At 43.8% G+C, this 26,288-nt stretch overlaps 1 pseudogene; it reads left to right on the top strand.

The window, feature by feature from the left end:
• The window catches only part of LOC124006935, a 230,217-nt pseudogene that overhangs the window by 119,246 nt on the left and 84,683 nt on the right, over positions 1-26,288 (top strand).

Genomic DNA, 26,288 nt, shown 5'->3' with positions numbered 1-26,288 from the left:
AGGTCTCTCCAGAGATGTTTAATCGGGTTCAAGTCCAGGCTCTGGCTGGGCCACTCAAGGACATTCAGAGACGTCCCGAAGCCAGTCCTGCGTTGTCTTGGCTGTGTGCTTAGGGCCGTTGTCCTGTTGAAAGGTGCACCTTCGCCCCAGTCTGCTCTGGAGCAGGTTTTCATCAAGAATCTCTCTGTACTTTGCTCTGTTCATCTTTCCCTCGATCCTGACTAGTCTCCCAGTCCCTGCCGCTGACAAACATCCCCTCAGCATTATCCTGCCACCACCATGCTTCACCGGAGGGATGGTGCCTGGTTTCCTCCAGATGTGACGCTTGGCATTCAGGCCAAAGAGTCCAATCTTGGTTATATCAGACCAGAGAATCTTGTTTTCCATTGTTCCATTGCACTACAGGTGCCTTTTGGCAAACTCCAAGTGGGCTGTCATGTGCATTTTACTGAGGAGTGGCTTCCGTCTGGCCAATCTACCATAAAGGCCTGATCAGTGGAGTGCTGCAGATATAGTTGTCCTTCTGGAAGGTTTTCCCATCTCCACAGAGGAACTCTGGAGCTCTGTTAGAGTGACAATCGGGTTCTTAGTCACCTCCCTGACCAAGGCCCTCCTCCTCCAAGGACCTCCTCCCCCGATGGCTCAGTTTGGCCGGGAGGTCAGGTCTAGGAAGAGTCTTGGTAGTTCCAAATTTATTCTATTTAAGAATGTTGGAGGCTGGGAACCTTCAATGCTGCAGACAGGTTATTGGGGACCTTCAATGCTACAGACATTTGTTGGTCAAATTCCCCAGATCTGTGCATTTACACGATCCTGCTTGGTTTTTGCTCTGGCATGCACTGTCAACTATGGGACCTTATATAGACAGCTGTGTGCGTTTCCAAATCATGTCCAATCAACTGAATATATCAATTAAGTTGTAGAAACATCTCAATGATGATCAATGGAAACACGATGCACCTGAGCTCAATTTCGAGTCTCATAGCAAAGGGTCTTAATATTTAATACTTATCTAAATAAGGTATTTTTGTTTTCAAATCAAAATCAAATGAAATTTATTTATATAGCCCTTCGTACATCAGCTGATATCTCAAAGTGCTGTACAGAAACCCAGCCAAAAACCCCAAACAGCAAGCAATGCAGGTGTAGAAGCACGGTGGCTAGGAAAAACTCCCTATAAAGGCCAAAACCTAGGAAGAAACCTAGAGAGGAACCAGGCTATGAGGGGTGGCCCGTCCTCTTCTGGCGGTGCCGTGTGGAGATTATAACAGAACATGGCCAAGATGTTCAAATGTTCATAAATGACCAGCATGGTAAAATAATAATAATCACAGGCAGAACAGTTGAAACTGGAGCAGCAGCACGGCCAGGTGGACTGGGGACAGCAAGGAGTCATCATGCCAGGTAGTCCTGAGGCATGGTCCTAGGGCTCAGGTCCTCCGAGAGAGAGAAAAAAAGAGAGAATTAGAGAGCATACTTAAATTCACACAGGTCACTGGATAAGACAGGAGAAGTACTCCAGATATAACAAACTGACCATAGCCCCCTGACACATAAACTACTGCAGCATAAATACTGGAGGCTGAGAAAGGAGGGGTCAGGAGACACTGTGACCCCATCCGATGATACCCCCGGACAGGGCCAAACAGGAAGGATATAACCCCACATACTTTGCCAAAGCACAGCCCCCACACCACTAGAGGGATATATTCAACCACCTACTTACCATCCTGAGACAAGGCCGAGTATAGCCCACAAAGGGGGGGGGGCACCACGGCACAACCCAAGGGGGGGCACCAACCTAGACAGGAAGATCACATCAGTGACTCAACCCATTCAAGTGACGCACCGCTCCTAGGGACGGCATGAAAGAGCACCATTAAGCCAGTGACTCAGCCCCTGTAATAGGGTTAGAGGCAGAGAATCCCAGTGGAAAGAGGGGAACCGGCCAGGCAGAGACAGCAAGGGCGGTTCGTTGCTCCAGAGCCTTTCCGTTCACCTTCACACTCTTAGGCCAGACTACACTCAATCGTGACCCACTGAAGAGATGAGTCTTCAGTAAAGACTTAAAGGTTGAGACCGAGTTTGCGTCTCTCACATGGGTAGGCAGACCATTCCATAAAAATGGAGCTCTATAGGAGAAAGCCCTGCCTCCAGCTGTTTGCTTAGAAATTCTAGGGACAATGAAGAGGCCTGCGTCTTGTGACCGTAGCGTACGTGTAGATATTTTCGCTGTGATGTTCCTGGTGATGTTTTTCCACTCCTCAATTGCCCAGTGTTTGTGATCGGGGGCCCACTGGAGCCACTTATTCTTGTTTTTTGCTGATAGGAGTGGTGTGGTCGTCTGCTGAAATAGCCCGTCTTTGACATGGATCAACGAGTTGTGCTGGTCAACACATCGCTGTTGTACTGCGCCATTATTTGTCTGTTTGTGGCCCTCCTGATAGCTGGCATGATTCTTGCCATTTTCCTTTGACCACCCTCATCAATGAGCTGCTTCCCCCACAGGACTGCCGCTGACTAGATGTTTTTTGTTTGTGGCACGGTAAATCCTAGACACTGCGTGAAAAGCCCAGGAGGGCGACCGTTTCCACAACTAGCTCTCAGTCTTACATCAGCATTAGACATTCATCTATGTTTCTTAAACATCAAGGTTCAAAGTTGTTCCAAAAGTCAAATGTGTGTTAAAGATTAAGATTAGGGATTAACTCTGAATAGTTATGGTAAGGGTTAAGGTTTGGGATAGGCTTAAAACAAACATCTCAAAAACGACTTTCTGTCGCTGGTTTCGAACCATACAAACTTACGGCCATCCACCATTCCCGTCTCCAATGCCCTAGCAAAACAAAAATCTACTTGAAGGTAACAGTGCTTGCTGTTGCCGGTTTCTACGTAATCTCCCGACATCCTCAGACATGGACGGACGTCGAATACGGACTTGTATCACAGGTGACCTGGCTGGTTTCTGAGATACTGAATCCGTCATGCCTGGCACCCATGATCAAAGTCGCTTAGGTCACTTGTTTTGCCATTATAACATTCAATCGATCAGTAACTGAATGCTTTGATGCCTGTCTGCCTGCTTTATATAGCAAGTCATGGCCACGTGACTCACTGTCTGTAGGAGTGTTCCATTTTCGTGAATGGGGTAGTGTACCTAATAAACTGGCCAGTAAGTGTGTATGTATATATATATATATTGTCACGGTGTGCGCTACTGGTGGAGAAGTCAGGTGCAGGAAAGCAGAGAGTTGTGAACAGGCGCACACTTTATTAAGGCAGAGGCTAAAAAAACAGACAGACGCCACTGTGTCAAAACCTCCAGCCAAAGGGAAAAGTGCTATGCGCGAAACTGTCACAGAAATTGAGCGAATGTTTTACAATAAACATCCCTCGTGAAAAGCCACGGAATAATGGGGAAAAAACCCAGCCTGGCGCGTACACACGGACATGTAACAAAAACAATTTCACACAAAGTCATGGAGGGGAACAGAGGAATACATGCAGTGTGATTAGGGAATGAAAACCAGGTGTGCAGGGAACAAGACAAAACAAATGGAACAATGGAGTGGCGATGGCTAGAAAGCCGGTGACGTCGACTGCCGAACGCTGCCCGAACCGGAAATTGTGACATATACATATATATAGAGTGCATTCGGAAGTATTCAAACCCTTTCCCGTTTTCCACGTTTTGTTACCTTACAACCTTATTCTAAAATGGATTCCATTTAAATCAATTTACACACAATACCTTGTAAGAACAACGCAAAAACAGTTCTTTTTTTTGTTGTCAAATTTATGAAAAAATATAAAACAATACCTTATTTACATAAGTATTCAGAACCTTTTGCTATGAGACTCGAAATTGAGTTCAGGTGCATCCTGTCTCCATTGATCATCCTTGAGATGTTTCTACAACTTGGAGTCCACCTGTGGTAAATTCAATTGATTGGACATGATTTGGAAAGGCACACACCTGTCTATATAAGGTCCCACAGTTGACAATGCATGTCAGACAAAAACCAAGCCATGAGTTTGAAGGAATTGTCCGTAGAGCTCCGAGACAGGATTGGAAGCCACTCCTCAGTAAAATGCACATGACAGCCTGCTTTGATTTTGCCAAATGGCCCCTAAAGGACTCTCAGACCATGAGAATGAAACCTAGATTGAACTCTTTGGCCTGAATGCCAAGCGTTCCATCTGGAGGAAACCTGGCAATCCCTCTGGTGAAGCATGGTGGTGGCAGCATCATGCTGTGGGGATGTTTGTCAGCGGCAGGGACTGGGAGACTAGTCAGGATCCAGGGAAAGATGAATGGAGCAAAGCATAGAGAGATCCTTGATGAAAACCTGCTCCAGAGAACTTAGGAGCTTAGATTGGGGCGAAGGTTCACCTTCCAACAGGACAACGACCCAAGCACACCCTAAGCACACAACCAAGACAACGCAAGTCTCTGAATGTCTGTGAGTGGCCCAGCCAGGGCCCAAACTTGAACCTGATCGAACATCTCTGGAGAGACATGAAAATAGCTGTGCAGCAACGCTCCCCATCCAACCTGACAGAGGTTGAGACAGAAGCTTGTAGCGTCTTACCCAAGAAGACTCGAGGCTGTAATCGCTGCCAAATGTGCTTCAACAAAGTACTGAGTGAAGCGTCTTATGTAAATGTGATATGTTGGTTGTTGTTTTTTTTAAATACATTATCAAACATTTCTAAAAACTTGTTTTTCTTTGTCATTATTTGTTATTGTGTGTAGATTGATGAGGGGGAAAAAAACAATTTAATTCATTTTAGAATGAGGCTGATGCGTAACCAAATGTGGAAAATGTCAAGGTGTCAACTGTGTCTGTGTCTGTGTCTGTGTGTGTATGTGTGTGTGTGTGTGTGTGTGTGTGTGTGTGTGTGTGTGTGTGTGTGTGTGTGTGTGTGTGTGTGTGTGTGTGTGTGTGTGTGTGTGTGTGTGTGTGTGTGTGTGTGTGTGTGTGTGTGTGTGTGTGTGTGTGTGTGTGTGTGTGTGTGTCTCTGTGTGTGTGTGTGTGTCTGTCTGTCTGTCTGTCTGTCTGTCTGTCTGTCTGTCTGTCTGTCTGTCTGTCTGTCTGTCTGTCTGTCTGTCTGTCTGTCTGTCTGTCTGTCTGTCTGTCTGTCTGTCTGTCTGTCTGTGTGTGTGTGTGTGTGTGTGTGTGTGTGTGTGTGTGTGTGTGTGTGTGTGTGTGTGTGTGTGTGTGTGTGTGTGTGTGTGTGTGTGTGTGTGTGTGTGTGTGTGTGTGTGTGTGTGTGTGTGTGTGTGTGTGTGTGTGTGTGTGTGTGTGTGTGTGTGTGTAATCCTGTGTCTCCAGTGGAATGGCTGAGCGGAGCCCACTCAGGCTGAAAGCCTGAAAGCCTGAGTGGGCGAGCTTCCCCTTAAAGAGATGTGAATTTACAGAGACAGCAAAGCATTACCATAATGACCCGGTGCCTTCCGTTAGAATAGCTGTGTAAATATGGAGCGAGCTGAGGCTCCTCTTTATCTTAATGAAAAGCCTATTGGAATCCACTTCCATCCCCTCCCCAGCAACGCTAAGTCTGGGTCAACATTCACTCTCTTTTGTTGTCTCTTTCCCGCTCTCTCACTGTCTTCTGTCCTGTTTCTCTCTCTCCCTCTTTTAACACTGGTGCATTATTCACACACACATACTAACGTTTTGTCCGAAACATACACACGCTCACAAACGCACGCAAACACACACCCACACAGACACATAATGTCTCCCACCAGCCCTCTGTTGAGAGCATCGTAGTGTTTCTGGTCAGGTGCTGTATTCATGTGTTCTGTTCTGGGAAGCCTGAGCTCCTATTCAGTGAATGGCTAGTTCCTCTCTCTCTCTCTCTCTCTCTCTCTCTCTCTCTCTCTCTCTCTCTCTCTCTCTCTCTCTCTCTCTCTCTCTCTCTCTCTCTCTCTCTCTCTCTGTGTGTGTGTGTGTGTGTGTGTGTGTGTGTGTGTGTGTGTGTGTGTGTGTGTGTGTGTGTGTGTGTGTGTGTGTGTGTGTGTGTGTGTGTGTGTGTGTGTGTGTGTGTGTGTGTGTGTGTGTGTGTGTGTGTCCCAACTGGGGACATTTTGTTAGTCCCCATAAGGTCAAATGCTATTTCTAGGGGGTTTAGGGTTAGAATTAGTGTTAGGGTTAGAATTACGTTAAGGGTTAGGGTTAGAAGCTAGGGTTAGTTTTAGGGTTATGAGCTAGGTTTAGTTGTTTTTAAGTTTGACCCAATATGGCCTTATAAATCAGTGTATACCAGTGTTTAAGCCTCCTCAAGGTCAATGACGACCAGCCAACAGCGCTGTAGATGATGATAACACAATGATGTGTTAGGCGTGTTAGGGTTAAGGTTAGGTTAAAAGTATGAGTTCGGGTTCGGGTTAGGTTTAGAGTTAAGGGTTAGGGAAAATAGGATTTTGAAAGTGTCCCCACGCTAGCTGTAAACAGACTGTCTGTGTGTGTGTGACTCAGCACTCTAATGATATCTTTATCCCTCTCTCCTCTCATTTGCTTCTCCAACTCTTCTGTCCTCCGTGAACCCAATGACTCTGCCTCAGCCTCCCCCGCTCTGACACTCCCCAGCTTTACCACAGTAGAATCTCAGCCATCACTCAAGTGGTTGAGCTAAGAGAGATATGTCATTGTGTAGACAGACAGTGGCACACTTGGGGAACATCATAATATGATACTGGTGATACCACATGATACCACATTTATTTTAAAATTCTGCATACTGACAGGAAATGCATCTTAGCTGAAATGACAATGAAACTAGCTCAAATAGAATGCTGTTGATGGATTAGTCAGCCCTTGCCCACCCTTCTCTCTTTTCCTCTTTCCACCCTTCTCTCTTTTCCTCTTTTCACTCTTCTCTCTTTTCCTCTTTTCACTCTTCTCTCTTTTCCTCCCTCCCGTTCTTTCTCTTTATCTTCCTTTGCCCCTCTCTCTCTCTCTCCCTGAGTTTTAAAATGGTCTGTGTTTGCCTTTCATCAAAATGTCCCTGGATCTTCTCTTTGAGCTCAGTGGTTTGTCTGACAGTGAAACACACTCTTCTACACACACCGGGACCGTCTCAACAGGATTCGAACAGCCAGTCAGAAGAAAAGGGAATCATTCCATGTATATTGTCATTAGTCTAGAGACAACTGGGTTCCTAACTTTATCTGGGCCTAAGGGATGAGTTGGTGTGTGTGTGGGTCCATGTGTGTGTGTGTGAGCACATTTAAATAGTCATGTAACCCTTTTATCTGTGAGCTGACCTCATCCACACCCACGCTTTAACAGCGAGACACACGGCTGTGTCTTTCTCTTTGTCTGTTTCTCTGTGTGTTTGGCCCTTCAAAGAGTCCTTTCATAACCCCGCTACACGTGCTGCCCTGGTCTCCTCTACAGTGGGTGTGTGGGCTGTGAGGTGTGTGTGGTGGTCTGGTGAACTAAAGCCCTCTGAAGTGAAGGTCACTCCCAGAGAGGAGAGGAATCAAATCAAATCACATTTTATTTGTCATATGCTTTCTTAAACAACAGGTTTAGGCTAACAGTGAAATGCTTACTTACGGGCACATCCCAACAATGCAGAGAGAAAAATATATAAATAATGGAAAAATAATAACACAAGGAATAAATCCACAATGAGTGGATCCACGATCCACAATAAATTGGCTATATACACAGGATACCAGTACCGAGGCGATGTGTAGGGGTACGAGGTAATTGAGGTAGATACTTTTGTATAAATAGTGTATGTGGACACCCCTTCAAATGAGTGGATTCTGCTATTTCATCCACACCAATTGCTGCCAGGTGTATAACTTTCGAGCACACCGCCATGCAATCTCCATAGACAAACATTGGCAGTAGAAAGGCCTTACGGAAAGAGCCCAGTAACATTCAACGTGGCACCTTCATAGGATGCCACCTTTCCAACAAGTCAGTTTGTAAATCTTCTGCCCTGCTAGAGCTGTCCCAGTCATCTGTAAGTACCGTTATTGTGAAGTGGAAACGTCTAGAAGCAACAATGGCTCAGCCGTGAAGCACGTAAAGCCACAAGATCACTTAACGAGACCGTCTCAGTTTTAACACTGACCAAGTTCCAAACTGCCTCTGGTAGCAACGTCAGCACAATCGGGAGCTTCATAAAATGGGTTTCCATGGCCGTGCAGCCGCACACAAGCGTAAGATCACCATGCACAAAGCAAAGCGTCGGCTGAGTGGTATTAAGCTCTCAGCCATTGGACTCTGGAGCAGGGGAAACGTGTTCTCTGGAGTGATGACTCACGTTTTTCCATCTGGCAGTCCGACGGACAAATCTGGGTTTGGCAGATGCCAGCAGAATGCTGCCTGCCCGAATGCATATTGCCAACTGTAAAGTTTGGTGAAGGAATGGCTTTGGAATGTGTTTGTGTTTTTGTGTTTCACAGACAGTTTTCCCGCCGAAACTCTAACACGATCAAAAGTGGATACTGGAACAATATTTCTAACATAACAATGTGGGGAATGGTCAGTTGGAAGCTATAGAAAACTAATGTCACACAGTGGGAAGAAAAAGTTTGTGAACCCTTTGGAAATACTTGGATTTCAGCATAAATCGGTCATAACATTTGATCTGATCTTCATCTAGGTCACAACAATAGACACACAAAGTTCACTTAAATAACATATAAACAATTATACGTTTTCATGTCTTTATGGAACACACCGTGTAAACATTCACAGTGCAGGGTGGAAAACGTATTTGAACCCTTGTATTTAATAACAAGTTGAGCCTCCTACGGCAGCAATAACTTCAACCAAACATGTTCTGTAGTTGCTGATCAGACCTGCACAACGGTCAGGAGGAATTTTGGACCATTCCTCTTTACCAAACTGTTTAAGTTCAGCAATATCCTTGGGATGTCTGGTGTGAACTGCTCTCTTGAGGTCATGCCACAGCATCTCAATCAGGTTGAGGTCAGGACTCTGACTGGGCCTCTCCAAAAGACGTGTTTTCTTCTTTTGAAGCCATTCTGTTGTTGATTTACTTGTGTGTTTTGGGTCGTTGTCTTCTTGCATCACCCAACTTCTGTTGAGCTTCAATTAGCGGACATTCTCCTGCAAAATGTTTTGATAAACTTGGGAATTCCTTTTTTTCGTCGATGATAGCAAGCTGTCCATGCCCTGATGCAGCAAAGCAGCCCCAAACCATGATGCTCCCTCCACCATACTTTACAGTTGGGATGAGGTTTTGATGTTGGTGTGCTGTGCCTTTTTTTATCCACACATAGTGTTGTTCCTTCCAAACAACTCAACTGTAGTTTCATCTCTTCACAGAATATTTTGCCAGTAGCACTGTGGAACATCCAGGTGCACCTTTTCAAACTTCAGACGTGCAGCAATGTTTTTTTTGGACAGTAGTGGCTTCTTCCATGGTGTCCTCCCATGAACACCATTCTTGTTTAGTGTTTTACGTATCGTAGACTCGTCAACAGAGATGTTAGCATGTTCCAGAGATTTCTGTAAGGCTTTAGCTGGCACTCTAGGATTCTTCTTAACCTCATTGAGCATTCTGCGCTGTGCTCTTGCAGTCATCTTTGCCACTCCTAGGGAGAGTAGCAACAGTGTTGAACTTCCTCCATTTATAGACAATTTGTCTTACCGTGGACTGATGAACATTAAAGCTTTTAGAGATATTTTTGTAACCGTTTCCAGCTTTGTCGTGTCTTTACTATCATTAAATTGAAGACTTATAGTTTTTATCAATTAGTATTATGCGATCAACTGATGAATCATGTAACAGTAATTAACTAGGAAGTCGGGGCACCAAGGAAATATATTCAGATTACAAAGTTATAATTTCCTAAAATAACTTTTCATATATTTTATCTGGTCAATTAGTCTTTGAATTAATTAATTATTTACTTTACCTCATGTTAGTCTCATTCCAAACGTCGTAAATTGTTGGTTATCTGCACAAACCCAATCTTCAATATGAGTCATCCATACATCAATTGTCTTAAATCATTTATTTATTACTAACTAAGTAATTCACAGAAATGCATAAACAAACAGTCAATATGGTTACAAGAAATGATAGGAGAATGTGCCCTAGTGTGTTAAACCGGCATGGCGGTTGTTAGACAAAAGGGGAAGTGGGGGTCGACTAAGAAGTCACTACAGAGTGATAATTATAACAATTGAAATGCTAATCCTTGGCACATGAAAGCTCACTCATTCGGGAACAATTGCAATCAATATATATATATTTATGCTTAGTGTGTCGTCTTGATCGCTGGTGAAAAGTTTTTTTCTGATGGAGAGTTTCGTCCTCTCTCTCTCTCTCTCTCTCTCTCTCTCTCTCTCTCTCTCTCTCTCTCTCTCTTTCTTTCTTGGTTAGAGAGGATATTTCAGATTGACATTCATTCATTTGTTATAGAAGGGATGTTTATCGGTGGTTGTCGTTCTTCGCATTCAATGATACCGAATTCCTAGGTGCAGACTAGTAATTAATAGACATGTTCTTATTCTGTCGGTATCGATAGTCTAAGAGTTTAACCACGTGGTTAAAAGATTCAGCAATGGTCCACAACCTTCGTCCTCTCCTAATGGAGAAAAACATGGTCTGGTGATCATTTCTCAAAGTTGGGTTTTATTCGGAATTGCAGAAAAGGGGCTGTCCCAGGATACCTGACCCTAACTGGGCTCAGGGGCGGTCCTCTGATTTATTTCAAATCAAAAGGGAATTGTATTTTCCTTCATTAAACAGTCCAAAATCATATTACACAATTTTACAAACAGTATCATACTCACTCATTCATCTTATACAACAATTAGATGTAAACCTCATATCTGAGGCTATTATATAAACAGCGTTATGGTAATGTGGCCACACCATCTCCCATGATCTTCCCCAAGTTTTAACAAACTGACCAGTTCGTAGCTGGATTCTTCACTGATTTTTTTATACTTTCTCCGGAACATGAAATTTGTTCGTACCTCAAGTTCTGTGAGGTGGAATAAATTCCTTTGTTCTCTATGAAAATTTACTCTCTCTATACTGTGTGTCCATGAGGAGATGCTCGGGAATTTACAACGTCTCTCTGACCACAGCAGCCTAGTTGATGGAGGAAAGGGAGAGGAGGGATAGGGGGATGGGGCTTGCTATACTCAAAGAGGGCAACATCATGACAGCTTTATGCAAGTCAACAATTCTTAATCTTAGGTCTTCTGAGATCTCGTTTGTTCGAGGCATGGTTCACATCAGGCAATGCTTCTTTTGAGTGTTTTTATAGGGAAAGGCAGCTCTACCCAACATCTCCAATCTTGTCTCATTGATTGGACTCCAGGTTAGCTGACGTTTTTGGAGAAGTCATTATCCTAGGGTCACATACTTTTTCTAATCTACACTGTGAATGTTTAAATGGTATTCAATATAGACAAGAGAAATACAATAATTTTTGTGATTTTAGTTTAAGCACACTGCTTGTCTATTGTTGTGACTTAGATGAAGATCAGATCAAATTTGATGACCAATTAATGAAGAAATCCAGGTAATTCCAAGGGGTTCACATTTTCTCACCACTATATTGGTTTTAATTTTGTTATGTCATAAAAAATGGTATGGACGAAATATTGTAACTTGGAAAGTATATCCCCTTTATCTGTCAAGTTTCCATCCAATCCGTTGTAAGTCGCTCTGGATAAGAGCGTCTGCTAAATGACTTAAATGTAATGTAAATGTAATGTAAATGTTGTGCATATAAAACACAATGAAAGTATTTTTGTTAAGATATGATTGTGATTTTAGGAGGAATTAGAGGATCTATCTGTTCATTGTAAGTAGCCACTCCCTGAATGAGGTCAGAGAGCGTGTCAGACTGACAGAACAATCCCCTTTTGACGAGAGTGCATAAAAAGCATTGCCAATGCAATTAACATTAGACCAGGAAACATGAGGCGGTAGATACATGTTTGAAAGGGTTGTAACTTTGAACCTCAACACTAGGTGAATAAATAAACTCACCTTATTTTAGACCAGAGAGACGGCGAGCTGCAGCTCATGTCCATCGTGGTCCGAATCCTGAATACCAACACAAAGAGGAAGAGGCGACAAACTCCCCTCTCAGACAATCACTGGTACAGCTGATTAGCTGTCCTGAGTAAAATGTCTCGCTCTTCAAACCATGCTGCTACCCAAATCACAAGCCAGCCATTGCCCTGGCTGGCTAGCTTATCTTCAAATAAGCAGCTTTTGGAGTAAATGGATCAGAGTGAACTCTGTAGTTCTGTTCAGGACTACACAACGATCAAAGGCACCCACACTTAAATACATTCATGATTTCTCATTCATAACAGGCGCGGTTCTGGTGCAAACTATATGATTAATGTGAGAATAGTTCTGAAATGTATTGACGATAAAAATAAAAATTCTCTCTCCCTCTCCATGTCGTAGTGTTGAAAGCCACCATTTTGTAAAATTCTGCTTGGGACCTTTGTCTCCTGTATTAAGTGTGTATGTTATCCTGTTGTTATGTAGTTAATACTTCTACAGGATGGGTGGATCCCCTGTGGAACGGTTGAGCTAATGTAGGCTAATGCGATTAGCATGAGTTTGTAAGTAACAAGAACATTTCCCAGGACATAGACATATCTGATATTGGCAGAAAGCTTCAATTCTTGTTACAGTTTTTTTTGATTGCTTAAGCACGATTTTCAAAACAGGGCCCGTGTTTTCAAAACACTACACACAATTAGCACAACCACACAGCCAATTATCAAAACACTACAGATCCTTTGCAAAATTAAACACTCTTGTAAAAACGATACACTTCTTTTTAAAAACCACACTTTGTTACCATATGAAACACACACATTTCACATTACTATACTCTGTTTGCATGAGTTACACTCTGCTGTGATAAACCTAAAACACTTTTAGCACTTCTACTTCCCTATGATTAGAGTAGTCTACTATCAACAAAGTACCAATATAATGTAAATTCACCAAACACTACACAAGACCAATGTTGCAGACTGAAGAAACTCATTTATTTCTCAACACGCCCAAAATGTTGACATGGAGATTCATAATACTGTAACCAAACGTCACTTTACGTATTGTAAGATCAAAAAAATCAAATAAAAAATAACTAGACATTGTCTCTTCGCCTAGCTGGATCTGGCCAGAGAATTTCATCAACATCGCAGGCAATGTTGTCATTAGCAAGACACCTTGGAAAGAAACGTCTTGAATGACGAATCCATCCGTGCATTGCTGCTACCTCCATCTGGTCACAGGCCTCCTCCATGGCTTGGATGAGGGGTACCTCAGCCTGGAGACGGAGATCATATACCTTCCACCGCCATGCTGAGAAAAACTCTTCTATAAGGTTGAGGAATGGAGTGTATGGTGGAAGATATAGGACGATGAAATGTGGATGTTGCTGAAACCAGTTCTGAACCAGAGCAGAGCGGTGGAAAGACACATTGTCCCAGACAACATTTACATTACATTTACATTTAAGTCATTTAGCAGACGCTCTTATCCAGAGCGACTTACAAATGCCAATGCCACAGGAAGAATCCCGGAACATGTTCCAGTCTGCGATAGCAAAACGGTCCTGTGGTTTAGCATCTGCTTCATCTGACCACTTTTTTTTTATAGACTAGAGTCACTGGTACTTCCTGCTTTAATTTTCCACAATGTATTGCATATGATCGATTTGATTTGCTGCTGTTATGTTGTGCAATTGGTCCAAGAATGTAAGTATGAGTGCTGTGTTGTAAGGGCCCATATGGGCATGGCGGTGGAGGACCCCATTCTGTGTAATGGCTGCACAGAGTCTTATATTACCCCCACGTTGCCCTGGGACATTGATTATAGCCCTGTGGCCAATGATGTTTCTTCCCCTCCTCCGTGTTCTCGTCAGGTTGAACCCAGCCTCATCTACGTAAATGAACTCATGCTGGATCTCCTCTCTATTTTTTTTGTACCATCATCTTTAAAATGCAAGAGTAAGGCCATAATGTATTACTCCATCCCAGGTGCAATTTAGATATTGGCCACTCGAAGGCAGTAGTGTATGTGCAAAGTTTTAGACTGATCCAATGAACCATTGTATTTCTGTTCAAAATGTTGTATCAAGACTGCCCAAATGTGCCTCATTGGCTTATTAACCTGTTAAGACTCTAGGGGCACGCAGACACCGTGCGGGACACTTGGTAATTGTAGGCTCTTATGGTCAATCTTCCAATGATATGCCTACAAATACGTCACAATGCTGCAGACACCTGGGGGAAACGATAGGAAGTGTCCGTTCATTCCTGTCGCATTCACAGCCATATAAGGAGATCATGGAAAACGTGCCTCCAGAAATCCTGTTGATTTCCTGGTCACTCAAACATCTTGGTTTTGCCTGTAGATTTTGTTCTATGGCACTCACAGTGGAAATCTTTGCAGTTCTGGAAACGTCAGAGTGTCTTCTTTCCAAAACTATCAATTCCAAGCATATTCGAGCATCTTTTCGTGACAAAATATTGAGCTTAAAACGGGCACGTCTTTTTATCCAAAAATGAAATACTGCCCCTAGAGTCTTAACAGGTTAATAAGCCAATGAGGCACACTTTTTCTTTTACATGTTTTTTCATGCTTTATGTGGAGGGGTTCTATATTAGGGAATTATGTAGAATTATATCAATTATACAATTGTATAACATGAGATCCCTGAAAATTACAAACAAGCGCGTGGGTCCTAGGTCTGTATGAACTCCACTTAAAAGGTGTATAGTCCGAGGGCTATGGTATTGTATAGGTGGAGTTATGGGTCAATTTGACTTGCCAATGTCTTTATGAACTCCACTTAAAAGGTGTATAGTCCGAGGGCTATGGTATTGTATAGGTGGAGTTATGGGTCAATTTTGCGTATATTCACTGGTATTATTCCTCTAAGTACACATGTGGAAATGTTGATCCCAATGTCACACATTGGCCCCATTATTTATAGAATGACCAGGCGGTCGGATGCCAAGCAGTTTCCATACCAAGCTGTGATACAGCCAGTCAAGATGCTCTAAATGGTGCAGCTGTAGAACTATTAGAGGATCTGATGGCCCATGACAAGTCTTTTTCAGCCTCCTGAGGGGGAAGAGGCATTGTTGTGTCTTCTTCACGACACCGAGGAACTCGAAGCTCTCGACCTGCTCGTCTACAGGCCCGTCGATGTAGACAGAGTGGAGCACAGAAATGAACCAGTGTATTAACATGTCAGTTTAACGGGTGTGTGTCTGTGTGTGTGTGCTTCTGTGCGTGCGTGTGTGTTCACAGGGAGTTTGCTAAAGAGAGAGAGCGTGTGGAGAAGAGGCAGGACTTTCTGAAGCTGAGGAGACAGCAGCAGATAGAGAGAGAGCTGACGGGGTACCTGGAGTGGATATGCAAGGCAGGTCAGGCTCACCTCCACTTCTTTGAAGGAACACAATATGTTGATTAAATTGTTGATTTAGTCTTACCTGACACTTGGTTATCATTTGGGGGGTTGGGGGGTGGAACTCCGTATTAGGAAGGTGTTCATAATGTTTGATTTACTCTGTTTATGTTGTTAGGATGGTGACAGGTATTCACAGGTATGTACAGTTGGTGTGTGTATGTGTGTGTATAACCCTGTCCTCTCCTGTTCCAGAGGAGGTGCTGCTGGCGGAGGAGGATGAGAACGCGGAGGAGAAGTCCCCTCTGGACGGTGCGTGGTACAAGAGGAAACAGAACCTCCCAGGTGAAAAGAGGGCTGGAGGGCTAAACTGTGGCCTGCTTTACCATGGTACCCTACTGGGCTACCATGGTACCTTATGGTAAAAAAGGCACAATCAGGTATGATTCACAATTTCCATGAACTTGCCTCGCCCTCCATTTTCAGATCCTGACGATTTTGCACCATGTCTTTCTGTGGTGTATAAATCGCTCAATTCGATTTATGCCATATTCAGTGTTCCATGAATGTGGTCTGGTTCTCTTTCACCTGGGTTATAGGGTTTGATACACTGTTACAATGTGATAGAGTATCAGTGAGTGATTACTAAGTTCCAGGAAGACTGCTTTAATGAGGTGCTTGTCTCATTCTGGTGTCTGCTGTCCATTCACTAAATCTTGTTTGTCAGTCTTTTCTCTCTCTATCTGGTCTTTTTCTCTCTCTCTCTCTCTCTCTCTCTTTCTCTCTCTCTCTCTCTCTCTCTCTCTCTCTCTCTCTCTCTCTCTCTCTCTCTCTCTCTCTCTCTCTCTCTCTCTCTCTATTCTCTTCCACTCTCTCTTCCCTTCCACTCCCCTTTTTCCTCTTCTGTGTCATGGGCGGTTCTCTCCTCGTTCTCTCTCTATTTCCCTTCTCTCTCTCTCTCTCTCTCTTTTCTTATTCTTTCTTCTTCTCTCCGACATGGGCGGTTGTCTCTGCTCCAGCTGGAGTGCAGTCATGTCCCTGCTGTCGCTCCACCCAGCCCCCTATAGCCTTATGTTGTGATAGGTCCATAATCGCATCCAATTAGGTCTGGTGTGGGAGCCAGGGTTAATTAGGGGGATTTAGAGGGATGTCTTGATTGGATTAGGGTTGTACAATACACGCGCGCACACACACACACACACACAATCATGCATGTACACAGACACACGCACACACTTCTCAGGTTAGATGACAGTACCACTTGTCTAAATGACAGTACCTGCCTTCCTTCATTTAATACATTAGTTACATGCTGGGGATGAAAATGATTGAGCTCACTGCCAGAGAAATTCCCTTCAATGTGTTGTTAGAGCTAAAAATGTTGATTTTACTAAATTATGTTGAAGGGCAGGTGAGGGCATTGGCCAGAATGCCAAACATTTCTAACAGAGCCAGTATAGCTTAAAGGGATGGAGAGAAATTATGGATTTATAGGAGAAGATACAAATGTTGAAGCATTCTCAATCTGCCCATCGTTCTACTTAACACAATATCAGTTCTCTCTGTTTCACAATTGACTCATAACTCTCCAGTTTGTTGAGCTACTGCTCAAGAAGATAAGCAGAGCTGATTTGGCCTCAGAGCAGAGCATTGAGGAAGACCTCTACATTCTAAAAGGGCTGCAAGTCTCAGAAAATCCCCGTCTTTTGTGACATTGAAGGTCACGTGATGATCACATTCATGAGCGGACGTTTTTCATTCCAAGGCTGCATGAATTGAAGCGGAAGGCAGAATTGGAGAATGAAAAATGTGATTGATGCCCACTATTCATAGCATCCAACTTGCCCACACAGGGGGACTGTGTGTGTTTGTGCATGCATACGTGTTTGTGCGTGTGTTTGCGTGCCTGCATGTATTTGTGTATGTGTGTGTACATATCCTTACTCCTGCCTCTCTGCTGTGCTGTGCTGTGTGTGTGCAGTGTTGAAGCGAGGCAAGGTCAAGAAGAGTAAGAATGAGCTGATCGGTGCTGAGGAGGGAGACGATCACTTCACTGACATGTCCTCTGTTGGTAAGACTCAACTGTCCTGTACTCTTATCTGACTGACCAGACTCAACTGTCCTGTACTCTTATCTGACTGACCAGACTCAACTGTCCTGTACTCTTATCTGACTGACCAGACTCAACTGTCCTGTACTCTTATCTGACTGACCAGACTCAACTGTCCTGTTCTCTTATCTGACTGACCAGACTCAACTGTCCTGTACTCTTATCTGACTGACCAGACTCAACTGTCCTGTTCTCTTATCTGACTGACCAGACTCAACTGTCCTGTACTCTTATCTGACTGACCAGACTCAACTGTCCTGTACTCTTATCTGACTGACCAGACTCAACTGTCCTGTACTCTTATCTGACTGACCAGACTCACCTGTCTGACTGACCAGACTCAACTGTCTGACTGACCAGACTCAACTGTCCTGTACTCTTATCTGACTGAACAGACTCAACTGTCCTGTACTCTTATCTGACTGACCAGACTCAACTGTCCTGTACTCTTATCTGACTGACCAGACTCAACTGTCCTGTACTCTTATCTGACTGACCAGTCAACTGTCCTGTACTCTTATCTGACTGACCAGACTCAACTGTCCTGTACTCTTATCTGACTGACCAGACTCAACTGTCTGACTGACCAGACTCAACTGTCCTGTTCTCTTATCTGACTGACCAGACTCAACTGTCCTGTACTCTTATCTGACTGACCAGACTCAACTGTCCTGTACTCTTATCTGACTGACCAGACTCAACTGTCTGACTGACCAGACTCAACTGTCTGACTGACCAGACTCAACTGTCCTGTACTCTTATCTGACTGACCAGACTCAACTGTCCTGTACTCTTATCTGACTGACCAGACTCAACTGTCCTGTACTCTTATCTGACTGACCAGACTCAACTGTCCTGTACTCTTATCTGACTGACCAGACTCAACTGTCTGACTGACCAGACTCAACTGTCCTGTACTCTTATCTGACTGACCAGACTCAACTGTCTGACTGACCAGACTCAACTGTCTGACTGACCAGACTCAACTGTCCTGTACTCCAGACTCAACTGTCTGACTGACCAGACTCAACTGTCCTGTACTCTTATCTGACTGACCAGACTCAACTGTCTGACTGACCAGACTCAACTGTCTGACTGACCAGACTCAACTGTCCTGTACTCTTATCTGACTGACCAGACTCAACTGTCCTGTACTCTTATCTGACTGACCAGACTCAACTGTCCTGTACTCTTATCTGACTGACCAGACTCAACTGTCCTGTACTCTTATCTGACTGACCAGACTCAACTGTCTGACTGACCAGACTCAACTGTCCTGTACTCTTATCTGACTGACCAGACTCAACTGTCTGACTCACCAGACTCAACTGTCTGACTGACCAGACTCAACTGTCCTGTACTCCAGACTCAACTGTCTGACTGACCAGACTCAACTGTCCTGTACTCTTATCTGACTGACCAGACTCAACTGTCTGACTGACCAGACTCAACTGTCCTGTACTCTTATCTGACTGACCAGACTCAACTGTCTGACTGACCAGACTCAACTGTCTGACTGACCAGACTCAACTGTCTGACTGACCAGACTCAACTGTCCTGTACTCTTATCTGACTGACCAGACTCAACTGTCTGACTGACCCAGGGTCGCCATGTCTGCGGTTTTCTTGCCAAATTGGGCTACTTTGAAATCCGATGTCGCGGGTGAAAATCTATTGGTCGCGGGTTGCGGGTGTATGGGCTACTTCTAAATTGTACCGCGACCGCCATGCCATTTCTCTTAAAAAATATATGTATATATTTCACTGGGACCAGCTGCTGCTGATTATCAGGCAGTGAGCAGGTTGTTACTGAGTAAGTGGTGGGGGGGGCTGTGTGTGTGTGTGTGTGTGTGTGTGTGTGTGTGTGTGTGTGTGTGTGTGTGTGTGTGTGTGTGTGTGTGTGTGTGTGTGTGTGTGTGTGTGTGTGTGTGTGTGTGTGTGTGTGTGTGTGTGTGTGTGTGTGTGTGTGTGTGTGTGTGTGTGTGTGTTAAGAAGCAGTGCGGCTTGGTTGGGTTGTGTTTCGGAGGACGCATGGCTTTCGACCTTCGCCTCTCCCGAGTCCGTACGGGAGTTGTAGCAATGAGACAAGATAGTAACTACCAGCAATTGGATACCATGAAAAATGGGGTAATTTTTATTTTATTTTAAATATATATATATATTATCACGCTAGAACTGATATAATGATGAAAAGCACTGGAAAACAACCAGTGCAACCTAGCTCAGCATAGTTATGCACATGCTCAAAAGGGAATGCTGATTGGTTGAAAGCCATGCGATATCAGACCGTGTAACACGGGTATGACCAGAAAAATGATTTTACTGTTCTATTTATGTTGGTAACCAGTTTATAATAGCAGTAAGGCACCTCTGGAGTTTGTGGTATATGGCCAATATAACATGGCTAAGGGCTGTGTCCAAAGAACAGCCCTTAGCCGTGGTATATTGGCTATGTACCACACCTTGGGCGTTGTTGCTTAATCATAGCAGTCAAAACCAGTGAAATCGACATCCGTTGATGGGAAATGATCTGGCGGGTTTAATAAGGGCAAATTCTCTTTTCTCTTGTGACATATTCTGAAGCTCACAATAATTATTATTTTGATGGAAAACCTCATTTTGCTTCTTAGCCTGCATCGTTACAAATCAAACCGATAATCCTTCTTAATTCGCTTGATAACATTATAGAAAAAGGGTTTATTGGATAAAAGTGGCAACTTTTATGTTGCTGCCTTGTGGCTGGGTTTTGATAGGTCATTGGGCTAGAAATGTTTGCTTGACCTGGCAACCCTGGACTGACCCCAACCTCCACCTTTGACCTTATCTGACTGAGCCAACCTCCCAATTTTTGTTGGGAAGGCTGACCCTTGACCTTTTACGTAATAACTTATTGAGCTTGTCCTTACAGCTTGCACCATATCTAGGCTGTTGGTAATATGTCTCGTATTCACCCTCTGCTGACCTTTGGCCTATTCAAATGTTTTCCTCATGCATTGTTATTATGCCTCAATGTATTTGACCGTTTTCTCTGGAACGTAACACAAACTAACAACACCTGTTATACAAGGAAACTGTTTTTTTTTAAAGAAGATTTTGCTTGTTTTACTGATTCTTTGTAGCATGTCACCTTGAGGGAAAATAGGTGTAATTAACTTTTCTCATTATACTGTAAAATTCCTTCAGCATATTGGAATTAGAGTTCAATTCATTTCATTATTTAAATTCAGACCGCGGCACAGAAGAAAATATGTAATTGCTTGGCTTTGGGGAAAGTGCTCCTAAGCATGATAACTGATAACCCATTTGAGTGCATTCATATTAACGGAGCCAGCTGGATTCCTCTCCTGACAACCTCCTGTGGCTGTTCTCCATCTAAATGACTGTCATGGGGATACATGCATTATTACGCAGTCACAAATTTCACTTGTTCTTATTCTCGTCTCAAGATCTGATTTCACTCCCATTGAGGGCAGATTACAACCTTGAAATGCAAAACATATATCTTTTCAGAGTGGAAAGTTCCAGTTATTTTATTGCTTCTTCCTTCTGATTCTTTAGATACTTTCTCCTTCGTCTCAGACATGTTTAGCGTTAGACTTTTTTAGTCTTAGCCGTGAAGTTCTTTAATCAGCAAAGAAGCTGGGATTTATTCAGGTGGAATGTAGAGGGGGCAGAGTCTAAGTGTGGAGCTTCTGGGTTTGTTGACAGCCTGAAACAGCCTGACTATTCTTGTACGGTTCCGCCTCAGATACAGAGATACAAACTTAATGCTGAATGCGAATATCATTTTTTTTGTTGTAAACTATTTCAAAATATATTGTAATATAATCTTCAAATCACCCTAGACTTGCCGATGATGGCGAGGATGAGGGTGACGATGATGATAATTATAATAATGATGATGATGATGATCATGCCGATGAACTTGAAATCCCTTTTGTAAAAGGGACGTGATGGATGGCGCTGTACACCTTTCTGTGATGACTTCACTCTTTTACCTACTTCCCCTTAGTTCCCCCGGGCTCACCGTTTGGCCGGGCCAGCGTGAAGAGCATGAAGCTGGACAGCTCATCCTACTTCCGCCGCAAGGAGAGGAGGATGCGTTTCTTTATCCGTCGCATGGTCAAAGCCCAGAGCTTTTACTGGACAGTCCTTTGCCTGGTGGGGCTCAACACACTGTGTGTGGCCATCGTCCACTATGACCAACCCGAGTGGCTCACCACCGCCCTGTGTAAGTCGCACGCATGTGTATGTGCATGTCGTCAGTAGGCACACACACACACACACACACACAGAAGCATATACACACACGCTCACACTTACATTCACTATCGAATGGATGATTATCGGTAGGTGCCGAATTAAATCAATAATGGCCTTGCATGTGTTCTCCATCCCCCTGGAACCCCAGACCTGGCAGAGTTTGTGTTCCTGGGTCTGTTTCTGTCTGAGATGAGCCTGAAGATGTACGGCCTGGGAGCCAGGAACTACTTCCATTCCTCTTTCAACTGCTTCGACTTTGGTGTAAGTCACCTAAATGCCTTTGGAATACCTTGAAGAGCTAATTATTCTCTATTTCAGATGCTAACTTAACCTGACTCACATGGCCACTGGATCCATTTTTTTTTAAATACGAGAATGAAATGTTGAATTGATTCATTGACAGTGACAGTGATTTGCTGTCCGAGTAGCAAGTAGTAGCTACTTTGTTACAGTAGTTCTTTCCCCTTTTCTCCACTCCTCCTCTTTTCCCCTCTCCTCTTTTCTCCACTCCTCCTCTTTTCTCCTTTCCTCTTTTCTCCTCTCCTCTTCTCTCCTCTCCTCTTTTCTCCACTCCTCTTTTCTCCACTCCTCCTCTTTTCTCCTCTCCTCTTTTCTCCACTCCTCCTCTTTTCTCCTCTCCTCTTTTCTCCACTCCTCTTTTCTCCACTCCTCCTCTTTTCTCCTCTCCTCTTTTCTCCACTCCTCCTCTTTTCTCCTCTCCTCTTTTCTCCTCTCCTCTTTTCTCCACTCCTCCTCTTTTCTCCTCTCCTCTTTTCTCCTCTCCTCTTTTCTCCTCTTCTCTTTTCTCCACTCCTCCCCTTTTCTCAACTCCTCCTCTTTTCTCCTCTCCTCTTTTTTCCTTGCCTCTTTTCTCCTCTCCTCTTTTCTCCTCTCCTCTTTTCTCCTCTCCTCTTTTCTCCACTCCTCCTCTTTTCTCCTTTCCTCTTTTCTCCTCTCCTCTTTTCTCCTCTCCTCTTTTCTCCTTTCCTCTTTTCTCCTCTCTTCTTTTCTCCTCTCCTCTTTTCTCCACTCCTCCTCTTTTCTCCACTCCTCCTCTTTTCTCCTCTCCTCTTCTCGCCTCTCCTCGTCTCCACAGGTGATAATAGGGAGTATACTTGAGGTGGTGTGGTCGATGATCAAACCAGGGGCATCCTATGGCATTAGTGTCCTGAGGGCTCTTCGTCTGCTCAGGTTGTTCAAGTTTACCAAGTGAGTGAACACACAGTCCACACACAGGCCGACACACGCTTGCACTCACTTCGTGGACACTCATACAGGATATCAACATGCGTTCAGAATCATCAAGCATATATTGTCCCACTCTGTCAGTGTATAATCCTATTGAACTTTTCCTTTAGTGGGCTAAATCAGGGTCACACAGTGTTTCTTGGTAAGAAACACAGTCTTCAACAAATCTACTTTGAAACAAAAGTATACACCTCACACAAAAAACAGAAGACTCCTCCTGTACCATGTCAGATATAGAGTTGAAAGGTATTCAATTTAGAGTTTGAATCCCAATATTACACTTTATATTCATCACAGAAGACTAACACAAAAAATGACAAAAAAAGTGTATTAATTATGAAATTATGAAAACTATTAGTGACATTCCACCCATGAGGACACTAGGTTATTTGACTGTAGGAAAAAGCTACAGTTAGGTAGCAGTCATTCACTAGATTAGTAATCCTGTGATTCACAACAATATAGGATTTTTTTTTTCTCCTTGTCCATTCACTATCGCCCTCTCTCTCTTTCTCTCTCTTTCTCTTTCTCTCTCGATCTCTTTCTCTCTCTATCTCTCTGTCTCTCTCTCTCTCTCTTCTCTCTCTCTCTCTCTCTCTCTCTCTCTCTCTCTCTCTCTCTCTCTCTCTCTCTCTCTTTCTCTATCTCTCTGTCTCCTTCTCTCTCTCTCTCTTTCTCTCTATCTCTGTCTCTTTCTCTCTCTCTCTCTCTCTCTCTCTCTCTCTCTGTCTCTTTTCTCTCTCTCTCTCTCTCTCTCTCTCTCTCTTTCTCTCTCTCTCTCTTTATCTCTCTGTCTCTTTCTCTCTCTCTCTCTTTCTCTCTCTATCTCTGTCTCTTTCTCTCTCTCTCTCTTTCTCTCTCTCTGTCTCTTTCTCTCTCTCTCTTTCTCTCTCTATCTCTGTCTCTTTCTCTCTCTTTCTCTCTCTCTCTCTCTCACTCTCTCTCTTTCTCTCTCTCTCTCTTTCTCTCTCTCTGTCTCTTTCTCTCTCTCTTCTTTCTCTTCTTCCTTTCTCTTCCCTCTGTTTTCCCCAGGTACTGGAACTCCCTGAGGAACCTGGTGGTGTCTCTGCTCAACTCCATGAAGTCCATTATCAGCTTGCTCTTCCTCCTCTTCCTCTTCATTGTGGTCTTTGCTCTGCTGGGCATGCAACTTTTTGGAGGACAGTGAGTATTCCCTCCACACTCCTCCATGGAACCTGACCCTTGGCCCCTAACTTTTCACCCCTGACTCTTCTCTGGTCCTGTTTCCTAATCTCCTTCCACAACTCACACGCACACACACACACACACACACACACACACACACACACACACACACACACACACACACACACACACACACACACACACACACACACACACACACACACACACACACACACACACACACACACACACACACACACACACACACACACACACACACACACACACACCCCTAACCGTCCCAAGTCCATACCCCTCTTTCTCTAGTCCCTGACCCAGCAGGGACTGGTGTCAGACACATTGCCGCAGCGGTGTAGCTTTGATACAAGGCTATGTAAAACCCCATGTCTTCAGCTGACAATGACATCTCCTGATCTGTGCTATGCTGCATTAATCAAAGCCCTGGCTTCAACTCAGCTCTGCCTGTCGACAGCCACAAACACACCATCAGGTAGGACGGTTTATAATTTAGGCCAGAGGCCAGTCAAAATACCTTCCTCATTTTTTAGTCTCTTACACAGTGTTTACATTGTCATTCGATTTTTACCTCAGCGGCCAATGTTGTGTCTCCCTTGAGTCAAGGTGGGCGACCTTACCTGCTATATCGTTTCCGTTGTCGCATGTAAGAGCACTGAAGGGAAACTCCAGTGTCATATCCTCACTTATCTCCCAGAGTGACAGCATTGACGGATGCTGCGTTCCCATTGGGGTGTTTGGAGGGATAAAGGGAGAGTGTTCCCATGGTGCCATGATCAATTTAAACTGGGCAGTTCCGTCATAATGGCCACTACAGTCTGGGCTGATGGATTTGTGTGAAAACGCTCCATGACGTGCACATGGTGCTCAGCGGTTGGGCCTCGTGTAATCATGTGATATGAGTCTTAATGCATTTTTTTCTTTTCCTATCCACCTGTGTCCCAACTCAGTGTAAAACCGCATGGTAGACAGAGACAAGGCATAAATAGTCTTCGATGTATGGTTGTGACCATGGTGATTCCACAATTGTTTGTTTAAAATCTGACTAAACTCATCCATAAACCAGTCTAAATAACAGGTTATGCTGACTAAACTCATCCATAAACCAGTCTAAATAACAGGTTGTGCTGACTAAACTCATCCATAAACCAGTCTAAATAACAGGTTGTGCTGACTAAACTCATCCATAAACCAGTCTAAATAACAGGTTGTGCTGACTAAACTCATCCATAAACCAGTCTAAATAACAGGTTGTGCTGACTAAACTCATCCATAAACCAGTCTAAATAACAGGTTGTGCTGACTAAACTCATCCATAAACCAGTCTAAATAACAGGTTGTGCTGACTAAACTGTTCCATAAACCAGTCTAAATAACAGGTTGTGCTGACAAAAAAACTAAACAGAAGTTTTAGTGACCTAACAGCCAGACCTGTTTACAATATACCACATCTCTGGTTAGCATAAGGGAGAAACATTGTTTAGAAATGAGATGCGTGTCTGCTAAGCTAACAGTAGCTAAATTATTTACGATGGCAGCCATGTTTGTTTATGTTTGACAAGCGAAATCTCCCTAATCCCAGAATGCCATTCACTATAAGACGCAAATAAACTAAGTCAAAGATGGCTGCGCCCATTGCCTGAAAAATACAATACAAATGGATGCCTACTGCTTTGCCTAACCGTAGCGCAAAAGCTGAACAGAGTCGCCAGATACTGTTTCAACTATTTTAGGGGGTTTGTCGGGGTGTTCATTTAGTTTGTGAGGTGGTGTCAAGTCTATGGGAAGTAGAAATGGCTGAATGTATTGTGGGGGGATATGATGCAGGAAATATGACTATCATGGGGGATTTATCAATGAATGGGGGACAAACACAGGAGAAGTTTATGAGCTAAATAAAAATGAAAACCCTGGAAAGGGGGGTCTGAGCTGGAAACCCTGAGGTACCATAGTTACAATCTGATGCCGCATTCAAAACAACTGGGAACCGCGTTCAAAACATCTCAGACTTCAGTGCAAGACAACTGGGAACTCTGGGGGAAAAAAGAGCTCCGAATGGGATTTTTTTGGGGGCATGGT

The sequence above is a fragment of the Oncorhynchus gorbuscha genome, linkage group LG20 (genome assembly GCF_021184085.1).
Source record: "Oncorhynchus gorbuscha isolate QuinsamMale2020 ecotype Even-year linkage group LG20, OgorEven_v1.0, whole genome shotgun sequence".
NCBI classification, from domain to species: Eukaryota; Metazoa; Chordata; class Actinopteri; order Salmoniformes; family Salmonidae; genus Oncorhynchus; species Oncorhynchus gorbuscha.
The sequence above is the reverse complement of the archived record's forward strand: the minus strand, read 5'-3'. Positions and strand labels throughout refer to the sequence as shown.